Source organism: Lissotriton helveticus, chromosome 3_1, assembly GCF_964261635.1.
Source record: "Lissotriton helveticus chromosome 3_1, aLisHel1.1, whole genome shotgun sequence".
Taxonomy (NCBI): Eukaryota; Metazoa; Chordata; class Amphibia; order Caudata; family Salamandridae; genus Lissotriton; species Lissotriton helveticus.
In genome coordinates, this window is record NC_136061.1 from 1986977123 (window position 1) to 1986989532 (window position 12410).

At 47.5% G+C, this 12410-nt stretch overlaps 1 protein-coding gene across 1 annotated transcript in view; it reads left to right on the plus strand.

The window, feature by feature from the left end:
• The first annotated feature begins 569 nt into the window (after positions 1 to 569).
• The window catches only part of IGF1R (insulin like growth factor 1 receptor), a 1553571-nt gene continuing 1541730 nt past the window's right edge, over positions 570 to 12410 (plus strand). Inside the window, exon 1 of the mRNA XM_078683133.1 lies at positions 570 to 872. The gene's annotated coding sequence lies outside the window, so the exon portion shown is untranslated. The remainder of the gene's footprint in view (positions 873 to 12410) is intronic.

Below are 12410 nucleotides of genomic sequence, written 5' to 3' on the forward strand. Positions count from 1 at the left end.
GTCCTTGGTCATATATGCATTTAACTGAAAATGAAAAACCAACTAACTACATAAATGTGTTCTTTTTAGCCACAAATGTGTCCTCGCTCCTCGTTTAACTGCGGATCACAGTTCTAATACTTTTTGTATGAACTTAAGACAGCTGATCACAGTATACATGCCGTGCACATTTGTAATTATATGCAATACCGTTGTCTTTCTGTACATATCCCTCTTCCCTTTCCATTGTGCTTCCGGTACTCTGAAGGAATTTGCCCAAGGGTTAAAAAAAAATTGTGTTTACGTGTGTCGTAAATGATGTGGTAAATTGTAAAGTTGTGTTTTAATACTCCGCACAGAATATACGCGGTCTCTAGGCGCCTCTCGTGCCCATGCTGTCAACAGCAAATTCGCCATCTCCTAAACTCTGCATTGTACACGTGTAGCGTGGCGTCCATCGAAGCTCTGGCTGCAGATGCTGGGCGCGTACTCCGCATTGCTGTGGATAACAAACGCGTACACACGCTCCGTACGCGTCCCATGCCGCTTCGGCCTCCAGTGTTTTGGTAGAGCAGCGTAGTGAGTGCGCCACACGCTTACGAGTCACCCGTCTCCGAGGCCGCGCGCCGCCGCCAGCTCCGCTCCTGACTGAGCAGGATCCGCTCCGGGCTCTGGCTGTGCCCGGCGCAGGCTGAGCGTCTCCGGGAGCGGGAGAGCCAGAGCGTGTCACCAGTAACGGGGCTGGCCGAGCCGGGCGCAGAGCTTGTTTACAGACACGCTGCTTCCGAGCGGGACTCGGGTGACCACCGCGGCCTGAGCCGGGCAGCCCGAAGGAAGAAAGACGCCACCACCGAGAGAGCCCGGCGGGGAGGAGCGGTGACCTTCAGAGGCAGGTCTGCCTTTAAGAGGCGAAGGGAACGAGAGGCAGGACGGGAGGGGGACCGGAGACAGTAAGGGGGGCAGAGGCATTGAGGGAAGAAACGGAGACAGCCTGAGGCAGCGGAGGGAGTAGGAGGAGACAGCGGGGCGGTGGTGGGCAGGGAAACACAGCAGGAAGAGGGAGCTGTCAGCAGAGAAAGGCGGTAGTTAGAAGGGAGAGAAGGATGCTTGGCAGTTGAAGCTGGGTCGGCAGAATAGAGATCCTAGCTCTTAGAGGAGACAGCAAGAGTAGACCGAGACAGCAGTGGGCGGGCCACAGCCAGAGGAAGTAGGTAGATTGGTCAGTCTGAGGAAAGAGGGAGGAGGCAGCCAGGGACAGCTGAGAGGTGGGGCAGTCAAAGAAGGGATAGCAAGGAGCAGACAGTGAGAAAGACCACCAGGATCAGAGTCTGGAAGTAAAAGGCAATCAGAACTTTTAATAATTTGAGGGCTGGTCAGAGACAAATAGGGCATAGATGAGATAAGAGCTATAACTCCTGAGGCAGCTGGATAGAGAGAGAAGGTGGGCAGGAGAGGCCTGAGAAGCATCAAGACAGGGAATGCGGCAACCAGAGTAGTGGGTTGGAGCGAAACCAAAGAGTATTGTGAGGGAATTGTCTCCCTTTGCTGGAAGGGGTTCCGAAAAGAGATATCCGGAGACCGCCAGGTGGAAGGGATGCCAGAAAGCCAGGTATTGTGTTTGGCTGCAGCCAAATAGAGAGGCAGAGGAGGAGTTGTGCATGTTGATTGAGCGTGGGGAAAGCTCAGTCTTGGTTTTTACAGACACCGTCTCCATTACTGAACTTTTTACCTACATATCATTGATGTCAGTTGTGTTAGTCTAATTGGCTCAATGATGGAAAAACAAGACTACAACACCCAGAATATGCATTACACTATCACACAAAAATCCATGACTGGAAATTTTCCTTAATGGCTTGGTGGTTGTAGGGAAAGCAGATGCAATCTACAAGTAATAACAGAGATCCAGGGTGAAGTGGGATTTTCCTAGTCTTGGTGTCTGAAAAACGAGATTTTATTAAAGACACGTAGGCGAATACAATGCTTTCTTTTCTTGCTTTAATTAATATAGCAGCCAAAATAAAAACTTCAATACCCAGAAAACCTGGGAAAGAACAACTACATTACATCAAATGGAGTCGCCAATAGGATGTAGAGTACAACAATAACTATCTTGACTGTGAGCCCTCTTTTCTTGCGAGAGTCAATCAATATGAGATTCAGAAAACATATAAGTGAACATAAAGTTAAAATCACAGTCATTAAATCCTTAAGAGTGACCATAAGAAAAAGACCAGCCACGCCTGGAAAGTCAGAAGTAGATGGGGAAATCCACCAGTTGGAATCCAGAAGATACTTTAGTCTCATTAATTGGAAATATCCGAACCTGTTCAAGGCATTGGAACTGCAGACAAAAGAGACCAGGGAGGGTTAATCAAACTGTGGTGGGATAATGCTTGCCTCTGTGTCTTTAATAAAATCTAGCCTTTCAGACACGAAGGCTAGGGAAATCTTTCTTTATTACAAGACCGGTGGTTCATATTATGCTTGTTCAAAGCAATGATAAAATAGAGTCAGAAGGATGAATAATTAGTTTACAGTAAAACATTCTAAACATATTAACGTTCAACCAATCTGCAGATCTGAGAATATCATGTGAATTTGCCCCTGTCCAGAAAGTTCTAGAGGCCATAGCCCCTCTGGCAGAATGGTTGCCAAAGGAAACTGTAGAAAAGCCATCCATGGGCATGACCCATCCAACTTAACGGTACAAAGTTGGGGCAGAGACTGTTTTATGGGGGTTTTGAAAGGAAATTGAGTTGAGCAGAGGACCTTCTGAGATCTGCAGTTCGTGAAACATATATTTTTAAACAATCTCCAACATATAATATAGGTTGGGAGGGGAAAAATGGATAAGGAACGGACAATAAATTAGTTTTGGTATGTCTTTTAATTTGAAAATAAACTCCTAAGGAAGGATAATGGAAAGAGGATACATCCAGAGCTCTAACATGTGCAACATGTTTGATAGACACCAAAAACAGAAGCATAGTCACATTTTCAGATAAATGTTTGAGAGATAAATCCGCATTATCTGGCCATAAAATTAACTAATTCAATACCTAATTAACGTCCCACACGAAATGATATCTGGGCACAGGTGGTTTAGCAAAATGTACTCGCTTTAAGAGATGACAAACGGGCGGGTGTTCACCTATAGCTCTTCCATCCATCTGCAGAGATTACCGATCTGTAGGTGTTAATGGTGCAATAGGCTTCACTTGGGAAGCCAAGAAGGCTAAGAAATTAACCACCAAGGTCCCATTTGGTGGAGAAGTGTGGCTCAATGGTTAGAGCAGGCAGACCTTGATGCAGAGCTCTGGCCAGGGACCAGGGTTCGATTCCCGCCTCGGCAGGTCTCCGGCTCATTAATTCCCCTGACTGGATATTCTCGCCACAGTGCCTGTTCTGATCATGGGTCCCACGCTGCAACTCTGGGCAATAGCTTGATTAGTCTCCACAACAGCCCCAAAAGCGCTAGGATGCCTGGCTGCACCTGGGGGGGGCCCAGGAGTGGACATTTCCCAGGAAAGCCAGGAGGGGTTCCTAAGCGGTATACGGACAGCGCCGGGACACCTCCGGTGGAGGTAGCTGTGCGCTTTACAAATTCCGACATTTGACATTTACATTTGCTGAAAGGGGATCAGACTCTGTCCATTCACCAGCAACACCAGACCAACTAAGCTGATTTGTATACTTTAGCTGTGCCTAGAGCCCAGGATTGTTTAATGAACCGGACAGCCTCCTCCAAAATTCCTGGGGTTCTCCAGGAAGACCCAAAATCCTCCACAGAAAGAGAAAAGGGAGCCCTCTAGAATGAGATTGTGCCGAACACCCTAAGGGTTGAGAAGTAAATCAGAAAAGGGGGATCCACACTGGAAGGTTCAACAATAGTTCTAGCAGCATTGGAACCCAAGGTTGAGACTGCCAATCAGGGGTGATCAGAACTGGGGACTACTGCTGTCTGCGTACTCGAGCAAAACTTGGGCAATGAAAAGGAATATAGGGAAGGGATTAAGGAGGAACTGGAGCCATTACTTCAGAAACAGGTTCATAGCCAGAGCTGGTGGATCTGGTCTCAAACTGAAAAAGGAAGGCAGATGATAATTGACACAGGAAGCAAAGAGGTCTATGGACATGGTGCCGAAGATCAAAGAAAAGGCAATTGAACACTGAAGGATGAAGTCTCCAATCACTCGAATCGCGAAAATGTCTAGAAAACCAATCTGTTACCATGTTCAATTTTCCTGGAAGATACTCTGCTTTGAAAGAAATGTTCCTTTGAAGGCAAAATTCTGAAAGACTCTTTGCCAGAGCTGCCAGATGTTCGGATCTTGTACCTCTAAGACGTTTTTTGTACCCGACCGCCGACGGGTTGTCCATTTGCAGGAGGACTGCATTTTGCTATGTCATTTATAAAGGACTGGATGGCAAAGGAACCTGCAAGCATCTCTAAACAATTGATGTGCAGTGATGACTCTTGAAGAGACCATGAACCTCCAGTCAAGAGTTTTTAATTTTTTTAATTTTTTTTTATTGAACACGTGAGTACATAGCTCCACAGTGAGATCAAATCAGGGCAGGCATTTCCATATATTAATACAAGCATTTTGCATCAAAGAAAAGAAAAACAACCCCAAACTTACCCATACCCCTACCCCCACCTCCCACCCAGCATTGCAGTCTCTGTAGATGAACACATAGCAACTTATACAACATTATCGTGGCATCCCACAGCGGAATATCTAGCCTTTGCATTTTTGTGCTACCCACACCTTTACGCTTTAGGCCTGTTGCAAGTCAGGGTTTCCAAGTAAGTACCAAGTCAATGGAGCCCAAAAGTCTTTTGGCCTAGAGGCCTCAGGTAGTTCCTCTGCATAAGCCTCTAGCTGCTCCCTGCTATAGATCAAATCTCGGATCCACTTTTTCACAGTTGGGGCAGTTTTGGCGCCCCAGAATTGTGCCACTGACCGCTTTGCAAATAGGGTCGAGACCGCAACAATTCGCTGATTACATGGCTTTAGTGTCTTGGCCATCCGCAATAAGCAAACTTCAGGTGTGCATGTTACATTTTCTAACACAACTTCAGTAAGCACTTCATGCTACCTGATTCCAGAATGCAAATAGCCTAGCGCAGCTCCACGCCAGATGCATAAAGTCTGCTTCATCCTGCCCACACCTCACACAGCACGCATTCTCCCGCAAACCGTACTTTCGAAATTGACACGGTGTATAATATAGCTGGTGTAGATACTTAAAGTGAATAATACGAAGATTATAGTTTACTGTCAATCGGTCAGTGAACTCAAAACAGACTGCCACTGTTCCTGCGGTATTGGGGACCCCAGCACCTCATTCCACTTGTTAAAGGAGTGTTCAGTGAGTTAGCCCTCTCTCATAGACGGACTATATAGTCGAGTTATCATACCCCTACGTTCCTCTCCACCAGCATCACCTGCAGAGCCTTCAGTATTGTCGGCTCTACCGGAAAGTTAGGGAAGATAGATCGAATAGCCTGCCGCACCCTAACGTACGTAAAGCCCAGCATCATGCCGTGGTCCCACCCCGCTTGCAGCTCCTCAAGCGACCGAAACTGGTCGTTCTCATACAATTCTCCCAGTTGCGTGACCCCAGCCTCCCTTAGTGCTCGCAAGGGAGATATCTGGATGTAAAGCAATTGGTATCTCTGGGGCATAAATAGTCCAACTGCGCCCTCTTAGCCAGTGTCTTCCATGCCCACGCAGTGCAACTAACAGAGTTTTTATTTCAGCTCTCGGAGCCCCTACCCCACCCGACAGAGTCGCTACCACCAAAGGGAACGGATGCATAGTGTCCGCTTCAATCGCAGTGTGTGGCAAGTACTGCTGAGGGAAGTACCAATAATGCGCAAACTGTGCCTGTGCGCACAAATAGTACTTCCGCATATCAGGCGCCTCAGACCTTCTACGATCAAATGCTTGGGTAAGCATGCTCCAACTGGACCGTAGTTTTTTGCCTACCAGACAAGGGTCAGTAGGGCCGACTGAAGTGTATTGAATAGTGCAACGTTCAGCCGCAGGGGAATATTGACAAACAAATAAAGGAGCTTGGGCAGTATTGTCATTTTTGTTACCGCAATTCTGTCAGCTAGCGAGAGGCAGCTTAGCCCACTGCTCCGCTCGCTCAGTGATCTGCAGGATGACACGGCCATAATTCATGGAGAGTACCGTGTCAGGTTCCCTATGCAGCCATATCCCCAAGTACTTCACCGGGTCAGTAGGCTGCAAGTCTTTCAAGACTCCAGCTTCTGCACTGATACATGCCCCGCAGATCGTGACTTTGAATGCTTTCCAAAGCTGTCCACCGAGCCTACATTTTCAATAAAATAATTTATCGCCACACTGATGTTGCTCTTAAAAACTGGATCAGACAAGGAAGACTGCTGCAAGGGGGTCTATCACACTCAGGGACCTGTAGCTCAAGGAGTACTGAGGAGTGATCCGAAAGCGTTTTGGCCAGATGACTAATACGGACTGCCCATGACACAAGCCAATAGTCTAATCTGGACCATGTCCCATCTACCGATGAGATGAAAGGTGCTTTCCCGTGACCCTGGGTGTCGCAAGCGACATATATCCTGTATCTTCCCAGCCTCCATCAACGTGTCTGAGGCCTGCTTATTTCGAGCCATCACACTCCCCGATCTGTCCATATTCATATCAAGGCAAATATTAACCCCCCACCCCAAGATTATCTCTGCGTGGGAGTACATGGAGATACAACGCCAAACATCAACAAAGAAGGCAGGATCCTCCACATTCGGGCCATATATGTTGATCAGTAGGACCTTCACCCCACTCAGCTTCCCCTGAAGCAGCACCACCCTGCCCTGTTCATCCGTCTCTGAGTTAATCATTGTAAACGGCACACCTCTCTTCATGAGGATCATCACAACCCTGGAGTAAGAGGAATAGGAGGGAGCCACCCGCACCCCAGCCCAGCATGTTCCCACGTGTTTCTCTGAGATCCTCGTTAGATGAGTCTCTTGCAAAAAAGGAGATCTGTACGTCTAACCTGTCCAGATACGCTATAACATCTAATTTTTTGAGGCTATTCGGGCCACGTACATTCCAGGTGAGACACTTAATATTACCACCCGTACTTTCTACTTAACATGCTATTAATGTCTTGGGGATGCCTTACATTAAAAATATGCTGCATTAGCTCAGTTGTTACGTCTTTTCTAGGTTCCAGCCAGCCCTTCCCCTCCCTCCTCCACCATCTTCCCCACCCACTTCAGCAACCCCAACTGGCAAAAGCCAAGCCATCCCTGTACAATTTAAACAATACCCCCAAAATACAAAAGAACAGTTGCATCATGTGAGGTTCTCCCATGAGAGGAGCGACAGAGTGCTACTGGCCTCCTACTTAAGCAGAAGGTGGCTGATCAGGTCAACAACATGCTCTATAACTTTAAAGCAAACATTTAGATACTATGCATCTAGGTGCCTTCTATAGAGAAAGAAGCTGAGCCTCCCAGGGCAGCGCCTGAAAAACTGGTTCTTTTTACAATCTCTTGGACCCTCTCCTGTTCCCAGGTGAATGGCACCCAACATGTCCAGACTCATGGTCGCACATCATTGCTCCTCCTCCTCCGGATCATTTGAGGCTTCACATCGCCTCCTTTTTACCTTCTTCGCATGTTCCAGAGTTAGTGAAAATCCTAAAGTCCCCCTCCTGACCTTTTTTAGGTGAGCAGGGTACAGCATCGCATATTAGACACCCTCCGCTTGTAGCACCTTCTTCACTGCGCCAAACTCCCTTCTCGCTGCCTACACCGTTCACTGCGCCAAACTCCCTTCTCGCTGCCTACACCGTAACTGTGAAGTCAGGAAAGAATGACAGTGAGTTCCTCTGGTATTCGATTGCTCCTTTTTCTCTGGCCATTCGTGGTATGGCGTCATGGTCTCTGTAATTCAAACGTCTAGCAATGATAGGGCGTGGCGCTGCACCAGGGATCGGTCTCGCAGCTAAGGAGCGGTGGGCCCGCTCAACAATAAACATAGTGGAGAGGTTCTCAGGCCCAAACTTGTCTCGCATCAGTTTTTTCTACATATGTTTCCATTCTGCCTCTATTGGTGGACTCCGGCAGGCCCATAATTCTGATGTCAATACGGCGATACCTAGCCTCCAAATCTTCATCCTTCTCCTGTATAAGCGCCAGTATTTTCTCCATATTGAGAGTTTTGCCTGACACTTCGCTGAGACCATACTCCGTGGCGGCGACCCTTTGCTTAACCTCCACCACCCTCGAATTTTTTTTTCTCCAACTGTGCAGACATATGATCCAACCTATGTTTCAGAGCCGCCATATTATCTTCGATAGACTGAAGACTACGCTGCATTGCTAGTAGTTGTTGCAAGTGAGGGGGGAGCCTCCCCTTGGGTATCCACCTCCGAGGCAGCTTTTTGTTGTGACCTGCTGGGCTTCCACACGTCGAATGTGAGGCGGGGTTGGGATTTATCTGTCTTCCCCATTGCGAGCGTACAGCAAAACCAGTGTGCAGCTTTGGTATGCTTGTGCAGTTGTGATTGCTGCAGTTATGTACCGCCATGGTCTCCACCAAGCAGAATCACGTTTGCACGCTGTTGCAAAATGTCTTGTTCAGCTATGTATATGCTGCCTCCAATACCCTGTAGTGAAGGCAGGGCCTTGCGTGCACACACTGCTATGTTAGCCTAAGCTTATTAGATGTTTAAACACAATTTTGCCTTTACACGGCATGTAACTGGTGTTGTAAGTTAGACTGCTTGAATTTCTTCACATGAGAGAGGGTTGTTTTCCACATCCCTAGACTTACATCGCGACCTCAGTCTGTACAGTGTGTGCAGAAGCCTCCGAGGTTACTATAACAATGTAAGCTGTTATTCGGGCTGATTGGCCCACGCTCTAGACACAACATGCACACAGCTGCAGCTAACTGAAATTCTAGCGCCTTTAATATTGCACTGCATGCATGATTAGGGCACTTGGAGAAAATCCTTTTCCTGAGAGAGAGAGCTTTGCTGATCCTGATGTGATTCACTTCTGCTGATTTTGGAGGGATGGGGTTCCCCATTCAAGCCTAAAAGACCTTCGATTATTATTATAAAACCTTGTTCATAGCTGGGGAGAGTGGTACACAGGGCACTATTTGACCTGTTTCCACTATCATTATAATATGATTTCTCCCTTTGTGTTTTATGGAATTGTAACAATGCTGATCGTATTATTTTTAATCATATGCCTGCTTATGCTAGCAAAAATACTGCATCTTAGTGCACGTCGTTAAAATAAACATTTTAAACTTTTCCGTGTCTCTATTTACTCACGTTGTGGACTGGTATGAGAATAACAAACGAAAGAGTGTTCTTGATTCCCACCATTCCTGAGAGTAACCTTAGTCGCATGTTCTGGGTTGTCTAATCATTGGTAGCTTCGCTATAGGACGGAGAGCTAATGAGACATTGTTGCTAGTCGGTTAGGGGTTCTAGGTACTGAGGTGAGTTTTTTGGTACACCACAATTTACTAAGGTCCTGGGTCTCTGTGCACAGTTCTGTGTATGAGCAGAATCCCCGCAACAACCCTGGCTGGGCCCACAGTTCCAGGGGAGAGACTGCTGGGGATTATTTGCAGAGTGTCCACCACTGTTGCTTGTTATGAGGCCTGTTAGTCGGACAATGTCGTGAGAGCAGGTCCCCGCCCGTCCTCCGCACAGCTCCGTTACTGTTCCCGTGGCCCCCACAGATCTCAGTTATGCAGGTCTCCGTTCATGCGTCCAGCGCCTCAGATATCAGCCCAATAGTGCTGTGATCTGCGTAGCCCAAGATAACGGGCACCAGATTGCACCTTCCAATGTGTATCGTAAGATATGCCCCTCGGGACCCCGTGTGCTGCTCCCGACCTCAATGGCTTGTAGGCCGCGGCGGTGTACCCAGGCCCACACCCGACTCCTCAGCCTCACCCCCAGTCACCACACTCAGCTCCGGCCAACTCTGCCTCACTGTACAGCACACCGAGGGCCCCTGCAGAGTAACATCAGCTCCGGTCGGCCGCCACTTTTGTCAGCCGCACCTGCGCTGCCACGCTGGGTCTTCCAGGTACTCAGCACTCTTGCCAGGTAAGCCTCGCGGCAATGCGGTCAGGTACATTCCGGCGAAATGCGGAACAGTCAGGGGTTGGATGCACCGCTCCACTCTTTCACTTCTTGCGTATCTGAGGCAATCTACGCTGCAGCCCTCCGGGCACAACGAGCCTCACTGCTGATCCATGGTGGTCGCCATCTTGTGCACACACCGTTCGGTCCGTCTTGGCAGTATGCCCCCTCGCCGGCAGCCCGTAATGACATCACGCTGTGCCGGGACGTCCCGCTGAGCAGGGCAAGCAATTTCACCACCAGATGTGTTGTATTTCAAGCAGATATTGGATCAGCCGGGCAGAGCTACACTACAGCGCAGCCATCTTGCTGTGCACCCTCTAGCGCTCCCCTCCAGTCGAGAGTTGACCACCGCTTGCTCTCCATCCTGTCTTACTTGCCTCTGACTCTGAGACAAGATCTGGGGTGGCAAAGAAAATCGTTCTCCCATTCTAGGCGTCTAACCGCCCCAGCCACCAGAGAAGTTTTTCCCTAGACTCTGAATCTAGAGTAACCGGATTTGAATTAGCTAACCATTTGCACATATTATTCTTTAGTCTTTAAAGAGCCCTGTAATGCAGCGGGCTGGAAAAATGGCTTGAATGGAAGAAGCCAGAAGACCTACCAGATGAGCTAGCGATGTGAGAGAACAAAAAGGAAAAGACAAAGCGTGATGTATCTCCTTCTTTAATAAATCTACTTTCTGTTGAGGGAGTTGATGCATTGAACGGACAAAACCCAGAAATTCCAGACGTTGTGACAGAACCAGAGAGGACTTCTGAACACTTATTATGGACCCTAGCCTTGATAAATATCTTGACAGAGCTGCAAGGAAGCTAGAAGACAAGACTTGGCTTGAGCCATGATTAAGAAATTGTCTAGATAGAGGATGAGTCTCGCACCTTGGCCCTTGAGGAAGGCTACTACTGGTTTTAGAATCTTGGTCAAAAACGTAGGGGCTGAAGTGAGACCCAAAGGTAGAGTCGTGAAATGGAAAAATATTTGTCAATTGAAACTGAAGGAACTTCCTGTAGGATGGATCAACCGGAACCATCAAATAAACACCTTGGAGATCTATACGCATCAACCAATCGTCTTGAAGAAGTAGATCTCTGAGATGAAGGATGATCTCGATCTTGAAGTGATGGTATACGACGAAATTGTTGAGTAGGACCAGGAAATTGGTTATGAGGAAAACTGATCAAAGCAGTCTCTTTTATCTCCTGTTTTGAGCGAAAGGATTGCACCTCCTCCTGAACAGGCAGAAATTGATCCTGTGAAAAGCGATGGGGATGGGTAGACAACACTGTGTCAGAACTTGATAAAGATATATGCAATAACCCTGGACGGTCTGAATTACCCAAGGATCTGAAGTTAGATACAACCAAGCATCTAGACAAAACACAAATCTGCCTCCTACAGTAGGAAGGACAAAATTGAATGTTCTTACCTGAGAATTGTTCTCCTTTGGTTCTGCTTCCCCTGTTCTGGAATGGCTGGGGATAGGAGCTACTGTGGGGGGATTGACCCCTGGTGGAATAACGGCCAGCAAAGCGACTCCTACCTTTGTCTGCCCTGCCAAAAACCTGAGACAAAAAGATGATCTTCATAGAAAACTGGGCCTTGTCTATGGTAGTAAAAGCAGACACGTATTTCCCATTTTCTTTATGAAGGAATCCCCAAACAAAAGGCTATTGGCCTGAGGCCCTTCCTCTTTAGTTGCCAGGCTGCTCAGCTTTGGGTCTATCTTCAGTAAAAAGGCTCTTACGTCTCTGTTATGATATGTAAGCTTTTGTATTGCCCAACATACATATGGCATGTTGATCCCATTTACAAAGGGTGTCAGGATCTACCTGTTTCGCCTCAATCTTAGCCTCCTCGGGCAAATCCATAATCCTGGTCAGTGGACCCACCAGGTCCGAAACGTTGTCCTGCCAGTTAGACCAGACCCAATTGACCCCTTTCTTAGAGTCTTTCCCAAATTTAGTAAACAAATTATAATATTTTCGGGTCAATGGAAAGGGTATCAGCCACTTTATTGGGAAGGGATGGGTGAGGAAATTCAGATTTTAATTGTTTCTGGAGGACTTGTCCCAGAAGTGCCTTAATTAAAAAGAAACATAATCTGACACGTGGTCAGAAGGAAACCACTCTTCGGAATTTGGGTGGTGTATCAGGACAGGGTCGAACATAGAGTTCCCTAAATGATCTGTGAGGTTATTGGACAATAGGTGGGACGTGCCCTCAGAAGGAGAAATCGTGCATCTTTTCTCCGA